The sequence below is a fragment of the Ictidomys tridecemlineatus genome, chromosome 4 (genome assembly GCF_052094955.1).
Source record: "Ictidomys tridecemlineatus isolate mIctTri1 chromosome 4, mIctTri1.hap1, whole genome shotgun sequence".
NCBI classification, from domain to species: Eukaryota; Metazoa; Chordata; class Mammalia; order Rodentia; family Sciuridae; genus Ictidomys; species Ictidomys tridecemlineatus.
Window position 1 is genome coordinate 149,446,547 of NC_135480.1, and position 15,308 is coordinate 149,461,854.

At 41.2% G+C, this 15,308-nt stretch overlaps 2 long non-coding RNA genes across 2 annotated transcripts in view; one reads left to right on the forward strand and one right to left on the reverse strand.

Moving 5' to 3' along the window:
- LOC144377279 (uncharacterized) overlaps positions 1-1,723 on the reverse strand; it is a 24,058-nt gene extending 22,335 nt beyond the window's left edge. The window contains exon 1 of the long non-coding RNA XR_013438117.1: positions 1,529-1,723. This is a non-coding gene — a long non-coding RNA (uncharacterized LOC144377279). The remainder of the gene's footprint in view (positions 1-1,528) is intronic.
- LOC144377278 (uncharacterized) lies at positions 322-14,921 on the forward strand. Its single transcript, XR_013438116.1, has 3 exons — positions 322-9,469; positions 12,841-12,933; positions 13,637-14,921. It is a non-coding gene; the product is annotated as an uncharacterized LOC144377278 (long non-coding RNA).
- The last annotated feature ends 387 nt before the right edge of the window (positions 14,922-15,308 follow it).

Consider the following 15,308-nt stretch of genomic DNA (forward strand, 5'->3'; position numbering starts at 1 on the left):
TTCAAGATGATACACTTTATCTTCATTGTCTGATGTCCTGTCTTCTGAGGGGTCTACTTTGTTAGTGATGCTCTCATTTGAGTTTTTAATTTGGTTTATTATTTCTTTCATTTCAAGGATTTCTGGGTTTTTTGTTTGTTTGTTTGTTTTTTGTATGACCTCTATCTCCCTGTTGAGTTGATCTTTTGCTTCTTGGATTTGTTTATATAGCTCATTGTAAAAGTGATCTTTCACTGCCTGTATTTGTTGTTTAATGTCTTCTTTGAGATCGCAAAACATTTTATTCATGTATATCCTGAAATCTTTATCTATTATTTTTTTCTGCTGTAGCTATCAATTCTTCTAATGAAGTGTTGACTTGATTTGTTTGTGGTTCTTTCTTCCCTTGACTTTTTATGCTGCTCGCGTTTCTTTTTTTCCAGCTCTGTGGGACTGGTGTGTTATTGTTTTTACCCTATATATTTGTAGTGCTCTTATAAGTTTCCAGGATTCTTCCTTTGTGGGGAAGGACAATGTTAACAGATCCTAATATCAACAGTTCATCACCTATGAATAAATTATTATTATTAAGACATTTTTAGTTAGTCTCAATGTCCAGAAATGTTGGATTCAATTATTACTTAAAATATAATCAGTAGTTTCATAATAGGTATACAGTTTCTGGTGGTGGACAGTGAACTGGGGGTCAGGCATAGGACAATATGCTAAGGGGGAAAGATGTGAGGGTATGGGGTTAATATAACTTAGGAAATTTGAAGGAGAACTCTAACGAAGAGAGTTAGAAGCAGGAGAATGACAGAAGGTAATTTAGGGTAGACAAGTATGTGAGAGGACAGTAGAATACATAAAAACAAACACATATGTATTTAGAAAATTACAGGATGTTAAAATAGTAAAATTTGGAGGGTGAAAGAAGAAAGAAGAAAAAAGGGAAAGAGAGAAAAAAGAGAATAAGGAAAGTGTGGGGCTTATGCTATTCCTCTATATTATATTATTCAGGTGACTCAGTTCTCAGAGTTTTATTTCATGTAAAGTTCTTGGTTTCACATATGTTGTGGTTGTGTGAGCCAGAGGAGAAGGGTAGAGGAGGAAGAAGAAGGATAAAAAAAATAATAATAAAAAATAAAAAAAAACCTCTTAGAATTACATTTCCTTTCTGCTTCTCTTCTCTTCCAGTAGGTGGAGTTGTCTATTTTAAGCTGAAATCTTTGTCCTCAGGGTCGTGTAGGTAACCAAGGTAAGAAGACTTGAGCCCCCTCCCCCTGTATCATCTCCCTCTCCTGCCTGGAGCTTCCCAATCCTGTTCTCTCTGATTCGCTTCAGGTTTTTTAGACCCCTCCCCTCCTTTGCTTATCAGGTCCCAATTGCAGGATTTCTCATCCTCAGCCTTGCGCCAGGTGGACCGTGCCTTTGTCACACTCTGCTCCCCGTTTTGCTCAGCTGAGAGTGGTTTTTGTGCTGGGTAGTCACTGTGCCGAATAATCACAGCTGGGGAGGTGGGAGGGGGAGGAAGTTGGAAACCAGGTACCTGTTCAAATGGAGGTCCGCGCTGATAGCCACACCCACCAAAAAATGGCGAGAAAGATTTTCCAAGATGTAGTCTGTTTCCAGCTCTGAGGTGTCTGGTGAGCTGGGAAGACTTTGTGCTGTGGCTAGATTGCAGCCATGTGACCTGTGTGGGAGCAGAACACAGCTGACTAGGTGACTCTGGTATGCTGCTTGAGAGGTGTGTGCGCTAGTGTAAAGGTAAAATTTCCAAGCTGAATCTAAGCCGCAGAGCCTGAGTTAAAGTGTAAAAGACCAGGCATCCTAAAGTTTCCAAAGTGCAGGGATTGGGTTAAAAAGTAAAAGACTAGTATTGTTAGAGTCCCTCTGCTACCCCCAAAACCTGTAATCCCTGTAGTTGTTAGAACAATGAGGGAACTGCCTAGTAAATGTCTCCATTGATTCCCTGGTTGATTAATAGCTAAGGGCTCTAGGTAGCATGGCACGTACGCATCTAGGCCCCAGAACCAATCAGTTTAAATGTGTACCCCACTTAGAAATGACCAATCATCTCTGCCTAAATTGTTCCCGCCAATGTATGTACTAATCATGTTTCAGAATTGTTGTTCAATTTTCCCGCGCCTTATGATGATTTGTTCTGATGCATGCAAAGCCCCCCACCCTCTCCAAAAAGTGTACTTAAGCTCCACCTGCCCTCCGCTCTGGGCTCTGAGCTGCTCTCCCTTCTTGAGTGAGCACAGAGTCCCAGCGCGCTGGAACAGGATCCTCAATAAACTTCCCCCCTGCGATTGCATGAAGTGAGTCTCTTGTGTGGTTTCTCCCCTCTGACGCTCCGCTGCACCCCAACATTTTGGTGCGTTGGCCGGGAACTGCGCATCGCCGGACAGGGAGACCCTAACAACGGACTACTTCGGGGGTAAGTAAGGCGCCATTCTCTTTCCCTCTCTCTGTCTTTCTTCCCTCTTTCTTCCCCTTCTCTCCTCTTTATTTTTGTTTTTGCGATCGCTCAGGTTCTGGTCTCTGGCTCAGTGGCGGGCGTAAGTCCCCAGGGAACGTAAGTTCCCAGAGCCTCGGGTGGGGTTGGCAGTGTGTGTGTGTGGCTGTCAGTGGAGAGCGTAAGGCTCCCCCTGGCGGTGGCAGGCAGACGTGCCTAGGCGCCACAAAGCCACTCCCTCCTTAGGACGCTCTGGAGGGTAGAGGGGGAACAGGAGTGCCCCCCCATCAGGTAGAGGGGCGGACGGACCCTCGTCGGTGTATTTTGCTGCCAACCCGTCTGGATTTGCCGGCAACTCTTTTTGTCAGGTTGAGTTTACTGCCTGTCTTTAATCTTTGCTTCTGGACTTGTGTTAACCGTTTACTGTGTGTGTGTCCGTGTTTGCGTCACGTTTGTGTTGTCTCTCTGCGCTTCAGAGTGGCCCACCCTCAGAGTTGAATGGCCCCCTTCATCTCTCTCTCTAATCTGCAAAGTCAGAGATATTGTCTTTCAGCCAGGCCGCATGGCCATCTAGATCATGGCTTCTAACCTTTCAGGACATCTGCGAATCTCTTCCTGCATGGGTGGGGTCCGTGCAGTCCGCTGGGAGGATTCCACCAGGCGGTATGGCAGATCTGTCCTGTCCCTGTTCCGGTCCCTCCACCCGCCTGTCCTCTCCGCCCCCTGGCCGTCTCCCGAGAAGGGGGGGTGCTCCGGCGGTCGCGGCGGACGGGCGGACAGAATCAGGGGTGAGGTCGGCGGGGGACCGCCCCTTCTCCCGCTCCTCTGCCGGCAACCGGCTGCAACCACAGCGGGGTGGGAGGGGTCGGAGACGGAGTCGGTAAGGGACTGCCCCACCTCTGTCCGCCCGGCAAGCAAAAAAAAAAAAAAAAAAAAAAAAAAAAGCGGTGCTGGGGCACCAGCCCTCTCCCTCCCTCGTGGGGGTAGAAGGGACCAGGTCCCCAAATCCCCCCGAGTGTTACAGCCCTCCCCGGCCGCAGTGATCACGGGCCAAAGAAGTGAACGGGTCTTCCTGGAGTGGGGCTGCTTGGAAATGCAGCCCAAGGCGGGTGATAAATTCCGTCTAAGGCTAAATACTGAGGCTAGGGAAACAATGTTTCCTTTCCCTCCCATAACCGGCTTGAGTGCAAATAGAGATGCCTGCTGGGGATTTAACAACTTTGACATCTCGCTTTGACTTTTCTCAAAGCCCTGTCCTCATTATTAAATTGGTGTCAATTGGCTTTAGAGATAGGAACCAAATTTTCAGTCACAAATTTTAACACTCCCAGGGGAGTTTTAAGGAGTCTCCACTCTGCTTTCTTGGGGAAGCCTAGCACTCGAAACAACTGCAAGCAGAGGATGAGCTTTTTGGGAGCTGGTTACTAAAAAGTTAGGAAAAAAAAATTGCCTAGTGCCTAAGGTCAAACCAAACTGGAGGAGCTGATCTGCGGGTGAGAGATAAGATTAAGGGACTCCCAGCAGCTGCCAGAGCCATTTAGTTCTGGGGAGTGTCCTCAATCCTTATCTACATCTTAAAGATTAAGCCACCTCTGTTTACTTAAAAAGAAGGGACACTGAATGCAGTAAAGCCAGCCACACTGAGACCCTTAATTTTACACCTATAGTTGCCCCTATGTGAAAACATCTGGTCCACTTATGGGGAAGTCTATGGTGCTACTGATGGGAGTCATAATTAAATGAAAGTTCAAAACCTGGAGAGGTATTTTCTTATCTGGTTGTCTGATTGTTTCTTAGGGATAATCTAGGTTAAATGTGTGTCTAAAAAATTAATTTTTTATTGTAACAATCTGGTATCTAAATGGGTTTCTAAGGCATTGCACTATCTTGCAGTTAAAAGTTGGGTTTAAGCGAATTGTTTAGTTTGATTTCAGAAAGTTCATGCTAAAAAAACTTAAATACTTGGGATAAAAAAAAATTAAAGGGTTTCAATTTTTGAACTGGGTAGCCTAAGGAGATTTCGTTAGATATACAGTGCATTGATTTGAGCAAGAATAGTAAATTATGATTTGGTATTTGTTTCTCTCAGTGTGTAAGATTTAGGAAAAAGTGTTAAATAAAAACGTTGGTCTGGCTTATTACAATAACATTAGATAATTAAATACCAACAGTCTTAGAAATTTTCAAAGCTTAATTTTAGATATACATGGTAGTGTGTGGGCAAATTTAATGTAACTTAATGCTACTTTAAAAACTTCAGAAAAAGCAAAGTGGCTTAGAGGTCCTAAAGAAATTTCTTCTGATGGTAGAGATCCTATTTCTAGTTTTATGTGAACAAGTTTTTCTAGTGTAAAAAGATATGAAATTTTAGAAATTGCTTCTTAAATTTGTAATTATAACTTAAGGTTAAAATGCGTTAGGCCTAAAGTGTCTGCTCAAAATAGCAGTTTCTCCCTGCTCCTTCCAGATCTTAGCCAGGGCTTAAGCCGGTATGCAAACAGAAGCAGCTTGGAGCTCAGGCCCAAGAAAAAAAAAAAAAAAAAAAAGAGAGAGTAAAAGTGTCTTTTTACCTGAACTCAAACTAGACCAAACCAAGAAGTAAATTGTATGGTATTTACTAACTACTGGCCAGTCATCTTTTTTTTAGGACTCTTGTTTTTTCTTAGATTCTGTATTTTTTTTGAGCTCGTAATTCTGATCCTGAGGACCTAGGTTAATGTTTTTCTGATCAGTGGAGTTTTTAAAAAAAAAACAAAAAACCTTGCAATGGAGATTTCATCTGCGAAAAGCTACGAGGCCTTTATCATTGTTATGTGTGCACACTCCTGTTATGTGTTGTATGTTGGTATGTCTGTATGTGTGTATGTCCATATATCCTGCAGTGATATGACAATTGACAGATGAGGAGCGCTCATAAAAAATATTAAAAATAGATCCAAATATCTTTAATTCACGTGATTCAAATGGTTCAATTTAGATTGGGTAAACAGATAAAAGTAAAGATGTCCTTAAAATTAAACTTATAAGTTTCTCTAGGTGTTAAAAAAAAGGCCCTAATAAAATGTTAACTCTGCTTAAATTCAAAGGTTGGCAAGTATTGTTTCAAAATGTGAACAAAAGGAGGTTAATAGATAAAAAGGAAAAACTAAAAGGTTCTAGGTATGGATCTGATAAAAAAAAATTTTGTATCACTAGATAGGAGAGTCTATGTGACTAAGTAATCAAGAGGGTTTAAGTAAGGGATAAAGGAGGTTTATGTAAATTGGTTATGTGTATAAGTTTTTGAGTAAGTTACACAACTATGGTTAAACAACAACTGTTATTTTTCAATACTTTCTTGTGCTCTCTTGCTCTGAATAATGAAGTTCCTTCAAATCCGATTGCAGAAAGTCTCAAATTAAACTTCCAACCAGCTTCTGCTTAGGCACTTCCAGTCTCTGACGACCGATGGACCCCCAGCATCTTCAAGAGAACAATTCACTCAGTGCTGAAGCTCACTACCAGGCACGATGGAATGCAGCCGACATGGGACAGCGGGAAACAACAAGTTCAGAGAACCTCTTAATCTGCCATCCTGGATTCATGAGTCTTTATGTTCTTTTAAGCTTCCTCATGGTCCTTGGTCTCTTTTCTGTCAGTCCCCCAACATGGAACTTCTGCCAGAAATTGATCTTTGCTCTAATTTTTATCTTCATTCTGTTTTTATTTGCTCTGATCTTCTTCAGGTGCTGGTGATGATATCTGAAAAAAAACTTGCCAATAGATGGGTTGCCTGCCATTTATCCAAGCTCTGCCATCTCCCCCTTAGTCATTTCTTTGGAAGCCAAACTTGGTTGGCGTGGGATCATCAGTGTAATTGTGATGTTACTGGTGTGTTCGTGTCTTCCAGGTGTACAGGTCTGTAGGGTAGAAGCTTTACAAGCTGGTGTTCTAAAGTTGTATGGTAATTTTAGGATCAAAGAAAAAAAACATGTTGGAAATTTATTTATCATTTGTGTTCTATAACTGGACTTGTTATCAGTAAGATATGTAAATTTCTATGTTACTTTCTACACTGAGATATAATTTAAATGTATTTTTAAGACAATGAGAGCCTAATCTGGGTAAAGGTTTTATTGTAAAACACAGAAGTACTTTGCTACTTTCCTACAAGAGGTTAAAAGCTTTCAGCCTTTCCTTAATTCATGTTTTAGGTGTGATATTATGTTGTGGTAGCTAATGTCCATGTAAACTTGAGCAACAGTTTATGTAGGCTTTGTAAAATGATGTCTAAAAAGCAAAGATCAGCTTCAGAACTATAGTATTTAAGATTTATAAAGAGCCCTGCCTTACTTGAGATAAAACTCTATGTCCCATCTCACTACATGTAAAAGTGACTATGAAAGAAATAGACCAGATTTCAGTGCATTTAAGGTTGTGTTCAAAAGCTGGTTTTTGTCACGATTGCCAGGACCTCAAACAGGGGATTATAATGTATAACTCTGCCAAAATTCAAGGTAGCTATTACATAACTAAATATGTTTTTATCCTAGTTAGTTTTGTTTTGTAGTTTGCTTTTAGATGGTCTAAGGATTGCCTGTTAATGTTTTAAAGAGGTACTGCTTTAAGAGCTCACAACCTGGGTTAACTTAGGATGGGGAGTTATCACCTACAGGATAGAGAGATAGACATTGAGGTTTAGTGCCCTTAATATAAGGCTGTTGACTTATTTGCTGGATGTTTAAGATTAAGTTTTAAAATTAAAAACTTGGCTCTTGCCCTCTGAGTCAGTCTGAATCAGGGAATAGGGAACTTTTCCAAAGGGCTCTGCAACTCTAGGCCACATAACCTCCTGATCAGGGAGATTAATGAGACCAGTGGAGGACAGAAAGCCAATCAGTGCATTTGCTGTGAAGAGGAGGGTCATCAGAGAAGGGAGACATCCCTGATGCTTCTGAGGGAAGCCGTATGGTCAAGCAAGGCCTGGACCCATCCTAGCGCAAATGGCACTAGCAGAACTGAGAAGCTGCTGTGAAGTTCCCGAGGACTCCCCAGGGTAATTCAGGTGACTGTTAATAAACAGGTGGAAACAAAGTCAGTTTGACTTGCTTCATCTTAAACACTTAGCAAAGACAGTCAAAGCCAAAGCACAGCTGTTCCTGGACATTTTAAATGATAATAATAGTTAAATGTAACTTCCAAAAATAAGTAAACTGGAGGCTACAAAAAAAGATTCTTAGACAGAAATGCCTGATAACTGTCAAAGGGACTGCTAGAGTAGTTTTAGTCTAAGGCCTTTATTTCTAGCCAAGGCAGGTAGGCTTGATGTTTGCTAATATGGATACCCAGCCCTAAGTAGTAAAATTAAAGATTTCTCTATTAGACACAGAGGTCATACTAGTAAAAGGATTTTGCAGAATCAGATGGCATTAAATTATTAGACTATATCTTAAGGAAAAAGATATCTGTAACCCTAGATGTTGGTTGTTGTATTTACATTCCTGATATTTCTGGCAATGTGACAAATATCCTTAAAGATTTACATGCTCAGATAGAAGCCATGTCCTCAGCAACTTTGTTATGGAAACAATATCTTAGCTTCTGGTTCTTGGTACTTCCTGGTGGAAAACATTGTTAGTCTCTGTCTTTGCCATCATACTCATTGGCATATTCCTGTGCTATGGCATTTATTGCTGCATCAATATGGTTCCAGTACTAATGAATTCTTGTTTCTCTTGTAGACCAACCATCACTCAAATGGCCCTCCAGCCTATTACTCCTCAATTGGACTTTTATCATGGATCACTCGATAGACCCAATACTTTTAGGGGGGACTCCGAACTGCTTGCCCCACGCCGTCCCTTTTCAGCCTGAAGAAGCCAGAAAGATTCTCTTCGTCCCCCTTCCTCACAGCAGTAAGGAGTTCCCAAATTAGAGGGGGGAATGAAGCCAGATTTAAAGTTAGGTAGTCAGTGTAGCTAGACAAATCGGGATCTAATACCGAGTGAAATCTAAAATGGAGGCCATGCTGAAATTGATTCCAGGAAACGCAGGACAACTCATGGTAATCAGGCAGCAATATGCTCCACTGGCAGAAATGGAAAATGAGACCTTCCAATAATTTTGATTCAGTACTTTTAAGATTAAAAGTAGTCAGAAAAAGGAGTGGGGAATGTAAAGGTAAAATTTCCAAGCTGAATCTAAGCCGCAGAGCCTGAGTTAAAGTGTAAAAGACCAGGCATCCTAAAGTTTCCAAAGTGCAGGGATTGGGTTAAAAAGTAAAAGACTAGTATTGTTAGAGTCCCTCTGCTACCCCCAAAACCTGTAATCCCTGTAGTTGTTAGAACAATGAGGGAACTGCCTAGTAAATGTCTCCATTGATTCCCTGGTTGATTAATAGCTAAGGGCTCTAGGTAGCATGGCACGTACGCATCTAGGCCCCAGAACCAATCAGTTTAAATGTGTACCCCACTTAGAAATGACCAATCATCTCTGCCTAAATTGTTCCCGCCAATGTATGTACTAATCATGTTTCAGAATTGTTGTTCAATTTTCCCGCGCCTTATGATGATTTGTTCTGATGCATGCAAAGCCCCCCACCCTCTCCAAAAAGTGTACTTAAGCTCCACCTGCCCTCCGCTCTGGGCTCTGAGCTGCTCTCCCTTCTTGAGTGAGCACAGAGTCCCAGCGCGCTGGAACAGGATCCTCAATAAACTTCCCCCCTGCGATTGCATGAAGTGAGTCTCTTGTGTGGTTTCTCCCCTCCGACGCTCCGCTGCACCCCAACACTAGCACTGCCGGGGCTGTGGGTCCAGAGTCCGGAGTCTTATGGGAACACAGAGGCTCTGTTGGTTTCTGTGAAAATCTGCTGTACAGGGGTCGGGTTGTATGCTCTGAGATGTTGTATTTTGTCTAGGTGTGACCTTGTGGAGACACTGCCTGACTGTTTACTTGGTTTAATTCCACAGAGCAGCCAGAAACAGTACATCCTCTATTCCGCCATCTTGGATCCTCTTATCTTTTTGCCATTATGGACAATCATAAGTTAAGGTAATCAAAAAAGAGACGCCTGAATGATGGTCACCCTTGTAGTTCCTAGTCCAAGTGCAAGTTTTGGTGGTGTCCTCAGGTATGGTTTGCCTGCCCCCTTGCCAGGTGCTCAGCTCCGCTGGGTGCTGCTAGTGTCCAGGACTTTAGGTGTCCCAGCTGGTTCCTTCGGGAAAACTGTAAACCCACATTACTGTTCAAGCTGCTGCTCAGGCCCTGCATCACTTTCTTCTGGCTAGCGGTGGCCCTAAGTGGTTTAATCTAATCTTTCTTCTGAATAAACTGGGGATACTTGTAATTACACTATCAGGTTGTTTTGAAGACTAAATGTGTTACTATTTATAATTCTCTTAGAAACTTGCTACTCAAAAATGATTCTTAGATTTTCTGCATTCATATTCACCTGAAAGCTAGTTTAAAGCTAGTTTAGAAATTCACCCAGCATTGTGGTCTCTGCCTATAATCCCAGCAGCTGAGGAGACTGAGACAAGAGGATCTCAAGTTCAAAGCCAGCCTCAGCAAAAGTGAGGCACTAAGCAACTCAATGAGACCATGTTTCTAAATAAAATACAAAATAGGGCTGGGCATGTGGCTCAGCAGTCAAGTGCCTCTGAGTTCAATCCCCAGAACAAAAAAAAAAAAAAAAGGAGAAATTCATACCTCATCCTAGTTCTACTAAGAATCTGAATCTGAATCTGTATTTTAATGAACTCCCAAGACTACTTATACACACAGTCCTCTGAAGAAAGATCAATGAAATTTGGGCTTCATTCTATGCTCCTAATGAAGCCAGATTTAAAATTAGATAGTCAGTGAAGTTAGGTAAATCGAGTCTAATACGAGTGAAATCTAAAATGGAGGCCATGCTGAGATTGACTCAGGGAAAACAGCACAACTCATGGAATGTTAATGAAGTCCTGAAAAGGCCCTAGGCCAAAGTCCACCTCAAAGAAATGTTAATGGAGCCCAGGAAACAGCCCCTAACAGATTTGGAGATAGCCCATCCCAGAGAAGTGATAAGCCCATTCCAAAAGTCCTTCCTGCCCGTTTGGCCCACCTGTGTCCTAACCCTTCCAACCTACATTCCATCACCAAAACTATAAAAAGGGGAAACAACCGCAACTTCCATGGATTCCAACTCCTGGGTCCCCTTCTTCCTCCAGGAGAAATCTTTTCTGCTGTCCTTTAATAAACTTCTAATTTCTACTCTGACCTTGCCTCGGCGTGCTTCTTTGGTGTTATTCTTCAACATCGGGGAAGCAAGGATTCGTCACTGGTCAACAGCGGTAACACTAGAGATCTTTAAACTCTATTTCCCTCAAGAACTTTTTTTTCTCACCCAAAGGCAGTGCATAAAGCAATCCAAGAAAGGCATGGACCCTCCCTCTGTATCCCTGTGTCTTCTTTTACCCCTTTGCTCTTTATCCTGAAAGGGTAAAGTTTCTAAACTGGAAAGCTTGAATGTAAAAGATTAGATATTATTAAGTTCCTCTGTTACACCCAGAACCTGGAATTCCTGAGATTATTAAAACAACGCCCTACTGGCCATTTAGCCTAGGGCCCTGTGCAGTTTGTCACAGGGCCCGAAGGCCCGAACCAATCAATTTGAATGTGTAACCCGCTTAGGAATGACCAATCACCCCCGCCCGACCTGTTCCCGCCAATGAATGTGCCAATCACGTCTCAGAGTTTTTGTTCAATTTTCCCGCGCCTCATGATGATTTGTTCTGATGTAAAAAGTGTACTTAAGCTCTGCTTAACCTTTGCTCTGGGCTCTGGGCTGCTCTCCCTTCTTGAGTGAGCACGGGGCCCCAGCGCACTGGAATGGATCCCCAATAAATCCCCTTTTGCCAATTGCATGGAGCCAGTCTCTTGTGTGGTCTCTTTCTCCAACGTTCCGCTGGACCCCTCTTACAGTCCCAATATTGATCTTAGTTAAGAGCTACTTTACTCAAAATGTGTAATTATTCTAAGAAGCTTCTAAATATGGTCATTATAAAAAAAAAGAAAGAAAGAGAGAAAACCTCTATTAACTAGGAAACATCTTTATCCTTAAGCCCATTACTCTTCATCCCCTTTATTTATATGTTCTTTATCTTTGAGAATCCTAAGTCTGGACCAGTCTAAAATTGCAATAAGACAACTATCAAGACTAGAAGTTATAGACAATCTGCCAGACACAGTTACCACAACTTTCATTCTGCTGCTTAAAAACAAGGGTTCCTTCACATTGTGCCGGAGGTTTGTGATGTGTGAGTTAATTTTTTTCCAATACTAGGGATTGGGCTCAAGGTTGTTATGCCACTGAGCTACATTCCCAGCCATTTGGGGGGGTTTTGCGTGTTTATTTATTTATTTATTTTTTTTGAGACAGGGTCTCTTTAAGTTGCAGAGACCTGCCTTGAATTATCCTCCTGTCTCCACCTTCTGAGTCACTGGAATTACAGGCATGTGCCACCACACCCAGCTGCCAGTTAGATTTTAACAGATAAGACCACAACCAACTGAACTCTTTGCTATGCTAAGCATTACTATAGCAAAAGAAGCTTTTGTTGCAAGAAGGGATTAGGTAACACAGTATTCATGATTCAGCACAACTCCATCACAGTTCAGAGCACATTGACAATGCTAGGTAATTTAGGAATTTATCATTGCAGTTTAAATTTTGGGCTCTGAACTAGTACACTCAACATTTACCTTTAATCTCTTTTTTTTGTCCACACTAAGCTCCAATAGGTGTTGATTCATTTCTTCCAGACATTCTATTTTACTAAAGAATACCAAGATAAACCTTAACACATGGTTCTAAACACCAACTGAATTCAAACAGTATTCAAGAAGATTTTCATGTCACCATATATATATATATATATATATATATATATATATATATTTTTTTTTTTTTTTAACCATGAGTAACTCAACAAACTAAAGATACATACAAAAGGGTACACATATCACACTATTCCTTTAAGGACACTGATATACTGAACTACATTGCTTTATCCATGAGTGAATTTTAAGACATTTAGTAAAGACCTGAAAGATATAGTTTGTTTTAGAGACTGGACTTTCAACATGAAAATACTGGACTTTCTTTTTTTTTTTTCTTTCTTTCTTTTTTTTTAAATGTAAAGATCACTCCAAGAAAATAATCTGTAGAAATATTCCAAACATTCCATCTAAGCCTTTGTTCCAGAGCAGTGGGGGAAAATGGAAGTGATTGCTGATCCAAATAGAGGTTTCAGGAAGGCTCAAACCTAGGGCTCGGTGGGAGCTCTGTTTCTTTTCATCTCACTTAAATAAATCTTGCCCCTTTCACTCTTGCCTTCCATGTTGTCCGTGGATTTCATTCTTCGAATTTGCGAACCCAGAAAGAAATTGGTGGTGAGTTCCTGGGGTCTGCTGCAGACACATCTCAGAGGTCTTAGTCCACAGATGACTAACTGCATTGCTCTGGATCCAAGGTGAGGCAGAACATGGTGGTGGAAGACTATGGCAGAGAAAAGCAGCTGGGGACATGAGTGGGGGAGGGGGAGGGAGGAGGGAAGGAGGGGGAGAGAGAGAGAGAGATAGAGAGAGAGAGAGAGAGATGGACTTTCATACAGACAAGGGCCTTCTAAGAAACTTAAGAATGATGTCTCATAACAGCCTTAGTAAGCCCAAGGCAGAGAAGGTCTTATCTCAAAAAATTTGAAACATGACTTTACTTATGTAGTAGATTTTTGATACACAAAGAAGCTTGCAACATTTTAAAAGAATTTTTCAGTTTGGACTGAAAATTAATAATACAACATGAAAAAAGCCTTTGGACCCATTTTCTACAGGCAAGAAACATTTGAGAAAATGGCTTTATGTGAACACAGGCAATACTTTCTGAAAAAAAAAAAAAGATGATTCAGAAGGTAGAACCAATATCTCAGAGAGTAAAAGAAAGAAATCATGATAACCAGCTCCTAAGCAATATTTTCAGCCTAAATAGAGAATATGATATCCTATACCCATTTGGATTTCAGAATTGCCTAGTATGTAAATGCATCTTGCTTTCTCTCTTTTTGAATTTGCCATGTGAATCTTCCTTTCCCACTTTTTAAATGAAAAGTATCCCTAGTAGTTAACCTTCTCCTGCTGGGTGTTGGGCAGGGAAAGGCAAATAACTTGTCAATTTAGTTCACAGGTCTAGAAATGGAGAAGAATGACAGTCATAGTTCCACCTGAAGATCTACAGTGAAGCATCACATCTGCACCTGATCTGATTTAGATAAAAAGATCTTGGTCTCTTCAGGGTGATACCAAAATTTGTACTCAAGTCACTTATATAAAACGACATGATATTTTCAGATAACCCATGCACATCCTCCTGTATACTTTTATCCTTCCTTTCCTCTCTTCCTCTCTCCCTTATTCCCTCCTTTCTTTATGCAGTGCTGCAAACTGAACCCAGGCCTCATGCTTGTTAGGCAAGAGCTACATCCCCCACCTATCCTCTAGTATACTTTAAATCATCTCTAGATTACTTACTTAAAATGCCTAATACAATGTAAGTGCTATGTAAATAGTTGGCAAGCTGTATTTAGGGAATAATTATCAAAATATCTGTACATGTTCAGTAGACATGATTTTTTTCTGAATATTTCAATTCATGGTTGAATCTGCAGATACAAAACGCAAGAATAAGGAGGGTAGGCTGTATTATGGAAGGATATGAATTGCCATAACCAAAGTACAGACTGTGGCAGATTATATCTTCTAAACACCACCATGATAGTATTTTTCATCTAATGTGCTCTTCTTATAACATACCATTGATGCCTCTTCCCTCCTCCAGAATGGTGGAGTCTATCTACTCTCCCCTTGAGCCTGGCAGATCTTTGTGATTGCCTAGAACAAGACAGTTCAGAGATGTGATTCTACATGACTTCCAAGGCTTGATCATAAAAACACCATGCACTTCTGCCTTGCCTTCTTGGCATGTTGCACTTGCAGCCCAGCCACCATACTGTAAGGGAGCTAAGATCACATAGAGAACCCACATGTAGGTGTCCCAGCCTACAACCCCAGCTGAGGTGCTGACCAGCAGCCAGCATTCACCACCTAACATACTATGCTAGTGACTGAGTCTTCACATGATGCCAGCTATCAAATCATCCCCAGCCTTCAAGTCACCCCTCCATGGATCATAGAAAAGTATTCCTTGGGCTGGGGAAGTGGCTCAAGCGGTAGCGTGCTCGCCTGGTATGCGTGCGGCCCGGGTTCGATCCTCAGCACCACATACCAACAAACATGTTGTGTCCACCGAGAACTAAAAATAAATATTAAAAATTCTCTCTCTCTCTCTCTCTCTCTCCCCTCTCTCACTCTCTCTTTAAAAAAAAAAAAAGAAAAGTATTCCTCTCCAATACCAATCCAAATCACAGTCATAAGAAAATAAAATTATCATTGTTATGATTTCAAATCATTAAGTTTGAATGGCTTGTTATATACCAACATATGACCAAAACATCTTCCCTTTTATAGATCACAAAATAAAATTTATAAATTGAGGTGCAGACATATTGATCAATTTGCCTAAGACAACTGATAGTAAGGAGCTGAAGTGGGATTTGAAGCCAGAATGTGTGCACTAAACCTGTAGACAATACTGCTTCTCATGTTCTTAGTGTTGTCACCTGAAAAACAGTCTAAGCTTATGCTTGTCTGAGTTTTGAAAGTGAACTCAGTTTATTGATCAAATCTCTTCTTAAACTGACTATAGTCAAACACTACAAATTGATGTTTTAGTCAACCACAGACCATATATAAGACAGAGTCCCAGAAGATTACATTGCCTAAGCATATCATA